This window comes from Mesoplodon densirostris, chromosome 11 (assembly GCF_025265405.1).
Source record: "Mesoplodon densirostris isolate mMesDen1 chromosome 11, mMesDen1 primary haplotype, whole genome shotgun sequence".
NCBI classification, from domain to species: Eukaryota; Metazoa; Chordata; class Mammalia; order Artiodactyla; family Ziphiidae; genus Mesoplodon; species Mesoplodon densirostris.
The window spans coordinates 24,776,687-24,789,668 of NC_082671.1; positions in this window are offsets into that span (position 1 = coordinate 24,776,687).

The window sequence follows — 12,982 nt, forward strand, 5'->3', positions numbered from 1 at the left end:
ACTCTTTTCTTTATGGCTTTTGAAATTTGTGATGTGCTTATTTTACTCAAGAGTTAAAGACCATTTAATCATGTTTTTGTCTAATTCTTTATGGTTTTATTATTTATACTTAAATCCTTATCTATAAAATGGGCGTTATACTAGAATGTAGGTTTTAAGATTGTATGAATTTCGGTGGCATAGGGAGAAGAACATTCTTATCTGGTACATTCTTGTTTGTTTTAAAACTTTTTAAAGGAGAATATTAATTAATTCTGTAAAGTAAGTAGATATGATAAAATACATTTATTAATAAAGTTATGAATTACTATATATTAAATTTATAATTGACACATAACTCTCACTAAATTATCTCATAGTTTCTAATAAATTTTGAGCTCCTCTTTTGGTTTTTCTAAATTTAGAGTCATGTCATCTGCAAATAATCCCTCTTATCTTTTAAACTGAAAATCTTTTAAATTGCATGGTTAATACTTAGTAAACAATGCTGAATAATAATATGATAGACATTTTTTTCACTTGATAGTAAATGCTTATTTTTTTTTAATCTTCCTAAAGGTCGTTTTATTGTAAAACCATAAATACAACACTGACATGAAATCATTTAAGCAACTGATCCTCTCTAACCATTAAAAGGATGTCTTTTTGACTTGGCATCAATCAACTGGGAAATAATGTTGCAAGAATTTGGCCGGTAAGGGGTGCTGAATTCTGGGCGAGGGCTTTTGGCAATTTAAGGAACCAAGTGGAAGCTTCCTCTTCTCCCTGGGAATGCCCCACTTTGGGACTAGAACAGACAGGTAAAAGCAGCAACATTTAAACAGCTCAGTTTTAAATTTTATTACTTTGTAGAAATCTTTTTTTTTTTTTCTGTTCCTTTCCTCCATTTGACATTAGTAAAAGTCTTAAACGCCACAAAACTGATTTGACTGTAAATGTCTCCATTTACGGTACCAAAACGAAATGAAACCAAAAATCTAAAGGACAAACAGAAAAGCCTAAATAAACCCTCAAGTTTGGTCTCGGGGGTTTACATATCACAAGAACTGTCAACTCAACCCCCATGCAATGTGACTCCTTGAAGAACTGTTGGGTCCACACCAACGACACAGGAGACCACAAACAATGTCTTTTGTTAATTAACACAGCAAGGGTAACATTAGGTAACTTTTTAAAAAAATACAGTACATGGTACACGGGTTTCCAAGATAACCCTGCATAAACCCCTTGTGGAGACTCGAGCCAAAGCACTGGCTATTTATAAAAATATTGTGCTGCTACAAAAGTATAAATTAATGCTACCGGTTTTAAGAAATATTAAACACATAAAACTTATAAGGATTAAGAAAAATATTCATTAATACCTGTAGAAAACTCTGGCCTAAAAAAGATATTTTTTTGTGTTTGTTTTTCGTGTAAATTTTTTTTTTTTTGTATTTTTTTAAGATGAGTTTCTTGCACTCAAAGAGAGAGACACAGTCAGCTGTGCCTATGGTATTGCCTAGAACGTTTTAACTACTGAGAAAGGCTGGGGGTGCACACACATGGGTACTGAGTGCGGCCTGGGAGGGAGGGGCCTCAAAGGCTTTCTCAAGATTTACCTGATGTGAAAGAATCACCGACACGAAGTTACAGGGAAAAGAAAAAGGTAGGATCATCACAAAACAACTGAAAATAATTCATGCTTTTTAAAAAATATCTCTGCTTTGGGTGGTTGTACAAAATGATTTCCTGATGCTTGGCATCTGAATGGCCCTGGACGCACTGCCCGGCGGGTCTGGGAGCCTCCAGCCCCGCAGGTCCCTCTGTCTCCAGCCCCCTGCCAGTCCACGAGCTCGCTCACCGTTTTGGAACCCGGTCACTCTGGCTGGGTGGGAGGGAAGGGTCCCAGGCACGGACCCGCTGGCACTTGGGTTGTGGGAGGAGCCCCTTTTCTGGCTGGTCTCAGACCCCATGGTCTCTTGCCAACCTGGACTTCAGGAAACGCCACAGGGATCCCAGGTCCCTGAGGTTGCGGACAAGGCTGGGCTGTGCCCCTTTAAGGAACTTTGGTTCGAAGAGTCAAGGTGCCTGGTGGGACACGTGGCTGGGGAGGCCCCCCCATGGGTCCTGATACTGACACGCAGCTGCAAACTCAGCAAATCCTTCTCTGTACAGCAGCTGAGCCTTTAAAGCATCTCCTGTGGTGGTGGAGGGGCATGAATATAACAAACAGCAACCGGTTGCGGTGCCTCTTCGCACAGAAACTACAGGGCCCCTGCAGGGAACGGCGGGGCTCCACTGACCACGATCCTCAAACGCAAAGGAGAGAGGAAGAAAAACAACAACAACAACAAAATCCTCCACAAAACCCTGAAAAGGGGAAACCGGGTCGGAAACCAAAGAGGGAAAACACTGTGTCATTGGTTCACCATAACTGGCCAGTTATCCCACTGGCCCGGCTGGATACAGGGGGCTGAGGCGGGGCTGGAAGGGCTGAGACAGGAGCCCCCACCCCCTGTCTCCAGAGGACAGCCTGAGCCTTACTTAGCCTCTGGGTTTCATCTAAACCAGCAGCCTTTCTAGAAGCCCTCCCTCAGGTTTGTCCCAGGGACGGAGGCGCTGCCGCTGTGCCCAAGGCAAGGGCAGAGCTATGAACTCGCCCGGCTCAGTGGGCAGGAGGAGACTGCCAGCCGTGCTCTGGGTGCCTCCTCTTCCCGCCTCTGCAAGCACATCCATCGTCATGGCAACATCCAGGTACTGTCCCCTTCTGGGCCATTTCTCACAGGACCTCCCTTCTCCATCCACATCTCAGGTTAATTCCAAGCCTTTCTTGTGACTCTGTGGCCCCAAGGAATGCATGATGCATCCCTGACAGCTCTTCAGGGGCCCACCTTCCAAGGAGTCTAGTCCAAGTTCAGGTGCCCACCTTCCAAGGAGTTTAGTCCAAGTCCAGGCGCAAGCCTAGAGGACCCCTAAAGACAGAGGGTCTGCTTCACAGTACAAGACATGCCTGCCTCCAGATGGTAGTTAGAAACAAGGAAACAAAACAGAGGGGCCGCTGGGAAAAGCTTATTCCCGGCAGCACTTCATCTCGGGGTTCATGGCATAGAAAGCCACCTGCTGTGTCCACAGGCGAGGACACTTTGCCACCAACCCGCCTGACAGCCTCATGCTTGGCATTCGAGGTTTGGGTCTTGGCTGGGAAAAGGGTGCTGAGGTTTCCTGATGAGGAGACGGCAGTCCGATGACATAATTGAGAAGTTCTGCATCTCCAGATTTTGGGGGAGGACGTTTTTTGACACCAGCTCTGTAGGCTGGCAAGCGTCTTTTTCAGTTTGCTCTTTTCTCTCCTGCACTTTCGAGAAACACCAGAGTAAGTGGTTATTTAAGCATGATTCTGGCTCCTTATTTGAAGCACACACACATATGTAAAGAATTTTTCTTATAACATTTTTTGAAAAGTTAACACATGCCAATGGTACAGAAAAACAAAAGAGTAAATAGTGAAAATAACTTTTTTTTATACCTCTTTCCCTCATCCACGTAGTTCTCCTTTTGGAGGCAGCCATTTCATTGTTATGAAAAAAGAGATGACTTTTTTCATATTGTCTCAGAGTCATACTAGGCATCTATAAATATATATATAAATACGTACGTAAATATAGTAGAATTCTTTTTTTTTTTTTGGCCGCACTGTGTGGCTTGTGGGATCTTAGTTCCCCTACCAGGGATCGAACCTGGGCCTATGGCAGTGAAAGCACCAAGTCTTAACCACTGGACTGCCAGACAATTCCCCAGATAGTAGAATTCTTATTCAAGCAGATCTTTTCTTTCTTCTACATTGTGGGCTATAGAGACCATGAGGCATTTACCAGAATGTTAGTTAAAAGAAAGATATGAGATTTCTGTGTAATCATTTTTTAGAACATAATTCTTTATTGTTTTATCAGTTAGTCTTAGTCATGTGGTTGTCACTGTACCATTGAAATTCACTTTTTTTTTTTCAGTCTGGCAGAAAGAGTAGCTATACATGTGTGCCCTTTCCTTGGCCACGTATTTTCCAGCCTAATGTGTCCTGGTTGTTTGCTGTCCCTAGCATACAACATTCATTCTGGAATTTACCTTCACCATCATTCTAGAGGTTTCCTTTGCCTTTCTAGTATGGGTTCTTCTGTTTTCTGTGCTCCATGTATATCTTTTCTTTGTTAATTTTGGTAGAACACAATTTCGAAGACCATCCTGAAAAAGCTTATGTGAAAAAGTAAAATTTTTGAGTTCTCACAGCTGAAAAAATATTCTTTACTCCATGCTTCCATTTGATTGATAGTTCACCTCTGTATAGAAGTATGGGCTAAAATTATTTTCCTTCAGAATGTTGGAGGCCTTACTTCCATGTCTTATTGTATCAGTATTGTTGCTACGAATTCAAAGCCATTTTGATTTCTTATCCCTTGTAGTTTGTCTTTAAAAAAAATCTCTGGAATCTTTTAGAAATTTCCTTTTGTCCTCAATATTCAGAAATTTTACCACACTGTACCTTGGTGTGGATCTATTTTGCCCACTCTGTTGGGGATTTAATGAATTCATTTAATCTGAAAACTCATGTCTGTCTCATCTGGGAAATTTTCTCTAATTATTTTATTGTTATTTTCCTCTCCCCTAATTTCTCTATTTCTTTCCCTTCTGAATATTCTTTTTCTTTTTTTTAAAGATTACCCTTTTCATTCATTATGGATGCAAGATCATTGATCTCTCTGGGGATAATAATGATAGATTTTTGAATATTAAAAAAATCTTAGTCTCTTTTTCCCAACTTGTTATTTTTTTCTTCTCTTAGTTTTCATTTTCAATGTTAGAAGTCAGATATTTCATAATAGTAGCCTATCTATTCATGATTAAGAGTGAGGGATTAAAAAACTATTTAGAACTTCTGAGCATATGGGTGGGGTTTATTGACATTGAGTTTTACTATTAGGGTAGTCAGGCCATTGTTGAGGAACTTGGATGTTATCTTGGACTTTGCCAGGTTTGCCAGGGAAGAATCTTAATCTCCTGCCTGGAAGGTAGAGGACAGGCTACAAGCCTTCTGGAAACTATGCTGGGACTTGGGTAGGTACCAGCAATGTCAGTATTTGGCATTCAATATGCTTAAGTCAATTAGCCCTCTAATTTTAGTACGATAGCTCACTGTTCAACTGTACTCCCCAGTTGAGAAATCCTTTATTTTACCCTCTTCAGAGATTAAATCTCAAGACTTCTAAGAAGGGGATGGAACACTCATCCAACAGCTTGGAGTGGGAGAGGGGATTTAAGAATTTAATTGTTTTTCAAAGAATTTTCACTCAATCCTTCTTGCTGCTCCCCCTTTCCCATCATTAACTTTCAATCCAATTACAGGAGGAATGAGTGATATTAGTTCTTGAGCTTTTAAAGAACTCTGTGTTGTGAATAAAATTGTTTCTCAGGAGTTTTCTCCCTTGATGACAGCAAGGAAGGTGATGGGGTGGCCAGGAAAATCACACTGGAAAGGAGGTGGGCATTGCCTACATCTTTCCTAGCTGTCTCAGGGTATCAATTTGACCCAGTGGTTTGTTTATTCAGCTTCCCACATTTCCCACTTAGGGTTTGGCTATCCTTAGTCTGCTGAGTGAGATACCATTAATCTATTTGGTTTTCAGATTCTAACTTATTTTTGGTCTTTTTTATTTTTCCTATGTACCAATTTATTTACCTCCCTAGATTTGTTCATCTCCACCTGCCACCTGGGCTTCATCCATTTGCTCAATGGGGAGCCCTTGTGGCTGCCACTGCCACCTTGTCTCCTAACACTGCCGACTGTCTAAGCCTGCTTTGGATGAAGTCCAGGCTTTGGCACAATCACCCTTGTCCCTGCTGCCATTGATCCAGAGATGTTCTTATTCTTCCTGATTCAGAGGAGATATAAGGCTTCAGAGTACAGGATCTCACTTCCTCAGCTGTTGTTCCAGCAGGGCTGGGTAACAGAGCCTAGAAATGTGGGTGGGTGGGGGAGGGAACATTAATACTCTTGTGGCTGACTTGGACCCAGTGAGAGACATAAGATGGGAAAGAGGAGCTGTTCCTAGGAACAATGGTGCCCTCAGTCCTCTCTTGATATGTCCTATATGATAATGCAATTGGTTGTGCTTTCTTGTGAAGCTGTGACCAGTTTGGCAATACACCATCTTACATTTATTTCCCCCTTACCTGCCTTGCTTACTCTTGTGACTTAAGGATTATATCCCTCAATAATGTGCTAGTAAGCTTTGCCTTGGGCTCTGTTTTCCAAGGATCACTGGCTGAGACACCATATTGGTGGTTTATGTAAAAAACAAAGCAAGAACAAAAAATCTTTTGGGGAGGAGAAAAATAAAGTATGCTAAGTTAATTCTGCACTCTTAAAATTAAACCTCTGAGACATATATTATATATATATATATATAAATCAGGTTGGTTGGGAGAGTTATTTTGTAAAAATATTTTTTTAAGTTATTTTTTATCAGTGATGAATGTTGAATTTTATCAAATACTTTTGTGGCATATTATAGGAGTAATTTTTTTCTCTATTTAATTATATAAATAGATTAGTTATGTGATAGTATTTGGAGGTGATTAGATCATGAGGGCAGAGCCCTTACAAATGGGATTAGTGCCCTTGTAAAGGAGACCCCAGAGAGCTCCCTTACTCCCTTCTGCCATGTGAGGACACAGCAAAAAGACAGCTGGAAGTGGGCTCACATTAGGACCCAACCATGCTGGTGTCTTGATCTTGGACTTCCCAGCCTGTGAGAAATAAGTCTATGTTGTTTATAAGCCATCCAGTTTGTGGTATTCCGTTATAGCAGCTTGAATAGAGTAAGACTGACATAAGTGAGGTTTCATAAAACTTTTTTTTTAAACATCGTTATTGGAGTATAATTGCTTTACAATGGTGTGTTAGTTTCTGCTTTATAACAAAATGAATCAGCTACACATATACATATATCCCCATATCTCTTCCCTCTTGCATCTCCCTCCCTCCCACCCTCCCTATCCCACCCCTCTAGGTGGTCACAAAGCACCGAGCTGATCTCCCTGTGCTATGCGGCTGCCTCCCACCAGCTATCTATTTTACATTTGGTAGTGTATCATAAAGCTTTGACCCCTGCTTCAGGGTTGCAGGGAGGAGGGTGGCACTCTATGGTAGAATTCATGTCCAAGGGCTTTCCAAGGGAAAGGCTGAAGCTAATTTCTACCTGAGGGACACGAGCATTGTTGAGAAGCTTAGTGGTCACTGTGTTCTGAGGGTTGGCCTGATGATAGGAGATACTGCTCTCTAGTAACAATGGGGGTGATAGAGTCTCAAAATAACAGAAGGCAGGTGGCTGCACTTAACTTTCAGAAAGAAATGGGAGTGGGGGGGAGGGATAAATTGAGAGTTTAGGATTGATACATACACACTACTATATCTAAAACAGATAACCAGGGACTTCCCTGGTAGTGCAGTGGCTAAGAATCCACCTGCCAATACAGGGAACACGGGTTCGATCCCTGGTCCAGGAAGATCCCACATGCCATGGAGTAACTAAGCCCATGTGCCACAACTACTGAGCCTGTGCTCTAGAGCCCGTTAACCACAACTACTGAGCCCGCCTGCTGCAACTACTGAAGCCTGTGCGCCTAGAGCCTGTGCTCTGCAACAAGAGAACCCACCACAATGAGAAGCCTGTGCACCGCAATAAAGAGTAGCCCCCGCTCGCCACAACCAAAGAAAGCCCGCACGCAGCAACGAAGACCCAATGCAGCTGAAAAAAAATAAACAAGGCCCTACAATATACCACAGGGAACTCTGCTCAATATTCTGTAATAACCTAAATGGGAAAAGAATTTGAAAAAGAATAGATATACGTATATGTATAATTGAACCATTTTGCTGTACACCTGAAAATAACAACATTGTAAATCAACTATACTCCAATGTAAAATAAAGATTAAAAAAATTAAAATTAGGGCTTCCCTGGTGGTGCAGTGGTGGCGCCTGCCGATGCAGGGGACACGGGTTCGTGCCCCGGTCCGGGAGGATCCCACATGCCGCGGAGCGGCTGGGCCCGTGAGCCATGGCCTCTGAGCCTGCGCGTCCAGAGCCTGTGCTCTGCAGTGGGAGAGGCCACAACAGTGAGAGGCCCGCGTACCACAAAAAAATAATAATAATAAAATAAAATTAGAAAAAAGAAAGAAATGGGAGTGATGACCATAAAGGGGAGCAAGGATGGAATGGCAACCAAGAGGACTGATTCACAGGGATCTATGGATATGACTAATAATATGGAGTGTTCATAAGGACAGCAATATGGTATTTCTTATTGTGCAGCCAAGAAGGGTATTGCTTAATATACATACATAATCAAAAGAAATCAAGAAATGATGAACAGAATGATGAAGTCTTCCTCTCCAGTGGAAACCTATGATTCCTAGTCCCATTTCTATACCTAGTCAGTATGCAAACCCAAAACCCACTGGCAGAAGGAGAGGCTGGATTACTATGAGGAAGGTACATGCAATTACTTCAGTGATACACAACACTGGCTCCTATAATGGGAAAGAGGAATACCTACCCAGGTCTTTCAAGGGATGTACATATAGAGTCCAAGTTGACACTGATACCTGGGTACCACCTCCATCATGGGAAACCCTCCAACCCCCCGACCATGTAAAAGTGAAAACCAGAGTGCAGGGTTCCAAAGACATGGCCCAGTGGGGAGAAGAGAGACCAAAGAATCAGAAGACCATGGCTGGGCTCAAAGCTAAAACCTCTTGGTTGTGTGATATTGGAAAGTGACCTCTCTTGGCTTCTGTTTCTTTACCTATAAAAGAAGGTGAATTATTCTTGCCTGGCCCATCTTACGGAATTTTTGAGACATCAAATGATATAATTAAGGTGACAGTGTATTGTAACTGCCAAGTGCAACCCAAATGGAAGTTTTTTTTTTTTAATAAAAAAATTTATTTATTTATTTTTGGTTGTGTTGGGTCTTCATTGCTGTGTGCGGGCTTTCTCTAGTTGTGGTGAGTGGGGACTACTCTTCGTTGCTGTGCATGGGCTTCTCATTGCGGTGGCTTCTCGTGTTGCAGAACATGGGCTCTAGGCACGTGGGCTACAGTAGTTGTGGCACATGAGCTCATTAGTTGTGGTTCATGGGCTCTAGATCACAGGCTCAGTAGCTGTGGCACATGGGCTTAGTTGCTCCGTGGCATGTGGGATCTTCCCGGACCAGGGATCGAACCCATGTCCCCTGCATTGGCAGGCGGCTTCTTAACCACTGCACCACCAGGGAAGTCCTGGAAGTTTTTTTTTTTTTTTTTAATCATTACCTCCCATTACGTTACTTGTCCTGGAAATACAACTGCATCATTTTTACTGTTGTTCTATCTATTTAATGTTATTTAATATGACCTAACCTTAAGAGTGGTTAAGAAGTAGGTAAGTCAAACCTTATACTCCATTCTCCATCTTAAGACACCAACAATCTAATGCACTTTAAAAAAAATACTTGCTATGTGGCTGTTGGTTGAATTCTTCTCCAGTGTTTAAATTGATATAAGCTTTCTACAAGCCCTTTTGGAAATATGTACTAAAATTTAAAATGTGTGTAACATTTGGCCTAGGAATCCATCTTGTAGGAAATTGTATGCCAAAAGATGTTCACATAAAGATGTTATCTGGAGCATTATTTTAATAGCAAAAAAAAAAAAAAAAAGGAAAAGAAACTAAAAACTCTGCAACAAAAATGAACTGGTTATACAAATTATGTAAAATAGCTATAGTGAAGTACTCTGCAGTGTTAAAATGTTAAAGATTTGTATTTATTGACCTCAAAAATGTCCCAAACATATTACATGGAAATCACAAGTTATAAAGAGTGTGATCTCATATATATGTATCTAGAGAGACATATAGAAAGATATTCACCAAAATGTTAGTTCCAGGTGTTAATATTTCAGATCTGTTTATTCTTTTTTGTATCTTTCTGTATGGTTTAATTTTCTTAGTTATTGTTTAGGTTGTTTACATTTAACCCCTTTTCTTTTGACCGTTTCAAAACTCCTTATCACTTAAAAATGTGGTATTCTTATCAGTTATTTTTGTTACTTTATTAAAAAGTTCATTTGGGGAGATGTTACAAAAGGCAAACGTTCAGAATGTCTGTAGTTTCCAATTTTTCATGCTATTTCATCCCTTCATTATGAAAAATTGATTATTGGTTGAATTCTTATTCTTTTTAAAGTTATTTTAAAACCTCAGGACCCTAGGTATAGTGTTTCAAAGTTATAACTCTAAAGACATTTAATTCAACATAGAACTTATTACTTTGCAATTGTTTATCTGCAGCTTCTATTGTACAAGTTAAATAAATACTAATTATAACTAAATAAAATATTTAGCATTTGTTTCAAAGTTGTACCTTGTTTCTAGAGGAAACATTTTATTTTATTTTTTCATATTTCACATCATGTTATAACTTAATATTTTAGATTTAACTATAGTTGATTTATAATATTGTGTTTCAGGAGTACAGCTTCAGATTCTTTTCCATTATAGGTTATTACAAGATATTGAATATAGTTCCCTGTGCTATACACTAAATCCTTGTGTTTATCTATTTTATATATAGTGGTGTATATCTGTTAATCCCATACTCTTAATTTATCCCTCCTCCACCCCCTTCCTCTTTGATGACCATAAGTTTTTTTTCTATGTCTGTGAGTCTATTTCTGTTCTGTAAATAAGTTCATTTGTGTCATATTTTAGATTCCACATACTAGTGATATCATATGATATTTGTTTTTCTATGACTTATTTCACTTAGTATGATAATGTCTAGGTCCATCCATGTTGCTGCAAATGGCATTATTTCATTCTTTCTTATGGCTGAGTAATATTCCATTGTATATATGTACCACAACTTCTTTATCCATTCATCTGTTGATGGACATTTAGGTTGCTTTCTTGTCTTGACTATTGTGAATAGTGCTGCTATGAACATTGGGGTGCATGTATCTTTTCAAATTAGAGTAAATTTCTTTTTAAATAAATATATATATATTTAATTTTAATTTTTTTTGAGGAGGGGGATGCTTCAAGAGCTCACTCAAAGAGAAAGCATTTTCATTTCCACAGCCAGTGAATGCTACTTAGGGTACTGCAAATGTGTAATTCCCCTTAAAGGCAAAAGAGAGGCCTTGACAATAAAAAAAAAAAAAAAGAAAAAAGAAAAAGAGAGGCCTTGAAAGAGCTGGGGATTTTTCCTTTCAGTTATCACGAACTCCTTTCCCTTGGACTATGAAATTATGTTCTTCCTATGTAACCCCTATTTCCATAAATGTGCTCATTTGATTTTTAATGAAAACAGAATACATCTTTTCTTCAAATTACTGAACATGTTATTTCTCCTCTTTTTGCCCTTGAGTTTTCTAATGTCGGATGACAGAATCTGGCGGCTTTTTTCTTTTTAAATCTTGTACATGCTAAGTATGCTTTCTCTTTATAACAGTTCCTCACTCTTAACTCAGTAAGACAATATTTTGTCCGCAGATAGGCATTAAAAAAGCTGGCTTTTATATTGTAAGTAAAATTCCGGTGTGATATTTTAGCATTATTTCATCAATGCTGAACAATTTTAACTAACCTGTTTACTGGCATTTACTGTCTACTTTTCCAATTTAAAGAAAAAGAAAATTAGATCTCCTTCTGGGTTAATTATGACGAGGAGTGAAGTGACATGAAAAATCTTCAGTAGAGGACTCTACAAGAAGGAGACAGTGTTTGAGTCAACACTGAATGAGATTTCCTGGTGTTCTGTGCTATCAGCTAATTTCCTGATATTGTAAATTTTATAAATTTTAGCCACATTTTGTAAGTGAAGATATTTGTGCGCCTGATGCTTACTAACACACCTGTTGGTACTATTATCCTCGTGGCAAATTTAGAAATTGAGAAATACAAAAACTAGTTTAAAAGTTGGCGACAAAGCCAGAGTTATAATACTCTAACTCTAAGTTCTGAACCTTTGCTATGAAACTTTAAAATGTTTTCAATTGTTCCAGGATCATGGAATTTCAAGCCAGAAGGGGTTTAAGAGATCACTTAGTTCAATGTCTTCATGTTGTAAGAAATAGAATTTAGGCTCAAAGAAAGTTTGAGTGATTTTTCTAAGGCAGAACAAAGTTAAAGCTAAAACACATTTCTCCGTGAACACCCTTCCCCAGATCGGTGTTCCGTCCCCGGTCCACCGTCCTTGAGATATTCTGAATTAGTAGGAAAATGCATCAGATAAAATGAACAGTTGAGGTCAAAAGCCATACATATTAGTGTGAAATATTTTCCCCCAGAGTTGTAATATGCTATTTCCAGTGGAAAAATTTCTTTAAAAAAATAAGTCTTAAAATCCAAATAAAGCATGGACTTTAGTTAATATGTCAACATTTGTTCAGTAGTTGTGACAAATGTATCATATGTAAGATCTCAACAACAGGGAAACTGGGCACAGAGTCTAAGGAAATGGACACCCGGGAGGGGGAATGGGGGTGGTGGTGGTGGTATGAATTGGGAGATTGGGATTGACATACATACACTAATATGTATAAAATACATAGCTAATAAGAACTTGCTGTATATAAAAAAAAGAATCTAAGGAAACACTCTGTACTATCTGCAACTTTTCTGTAAATCTAAAACCATTCTAAAATTAAGAATTTATTTAAAAAATAAATTTTTGTCCTTTATTGAAATATTAGTGTAAAATATTCACTTTTGGTTTTCTTTAGGAGCCTCCTGAGGAAGCACTTTAGATGGCTGTGAAGATGCCCAGTAATGGGAGGCTAAGTAGGAAAATATTGAAAGTGTTTATTTTCCTCCTCTCCTCTCCCATGTGCAGTCACATGTGGTCTGGGCAGTAGTGTTGGAAATGATTAAAAAATATCACAGCAAGAGAGAGCCTTTAAA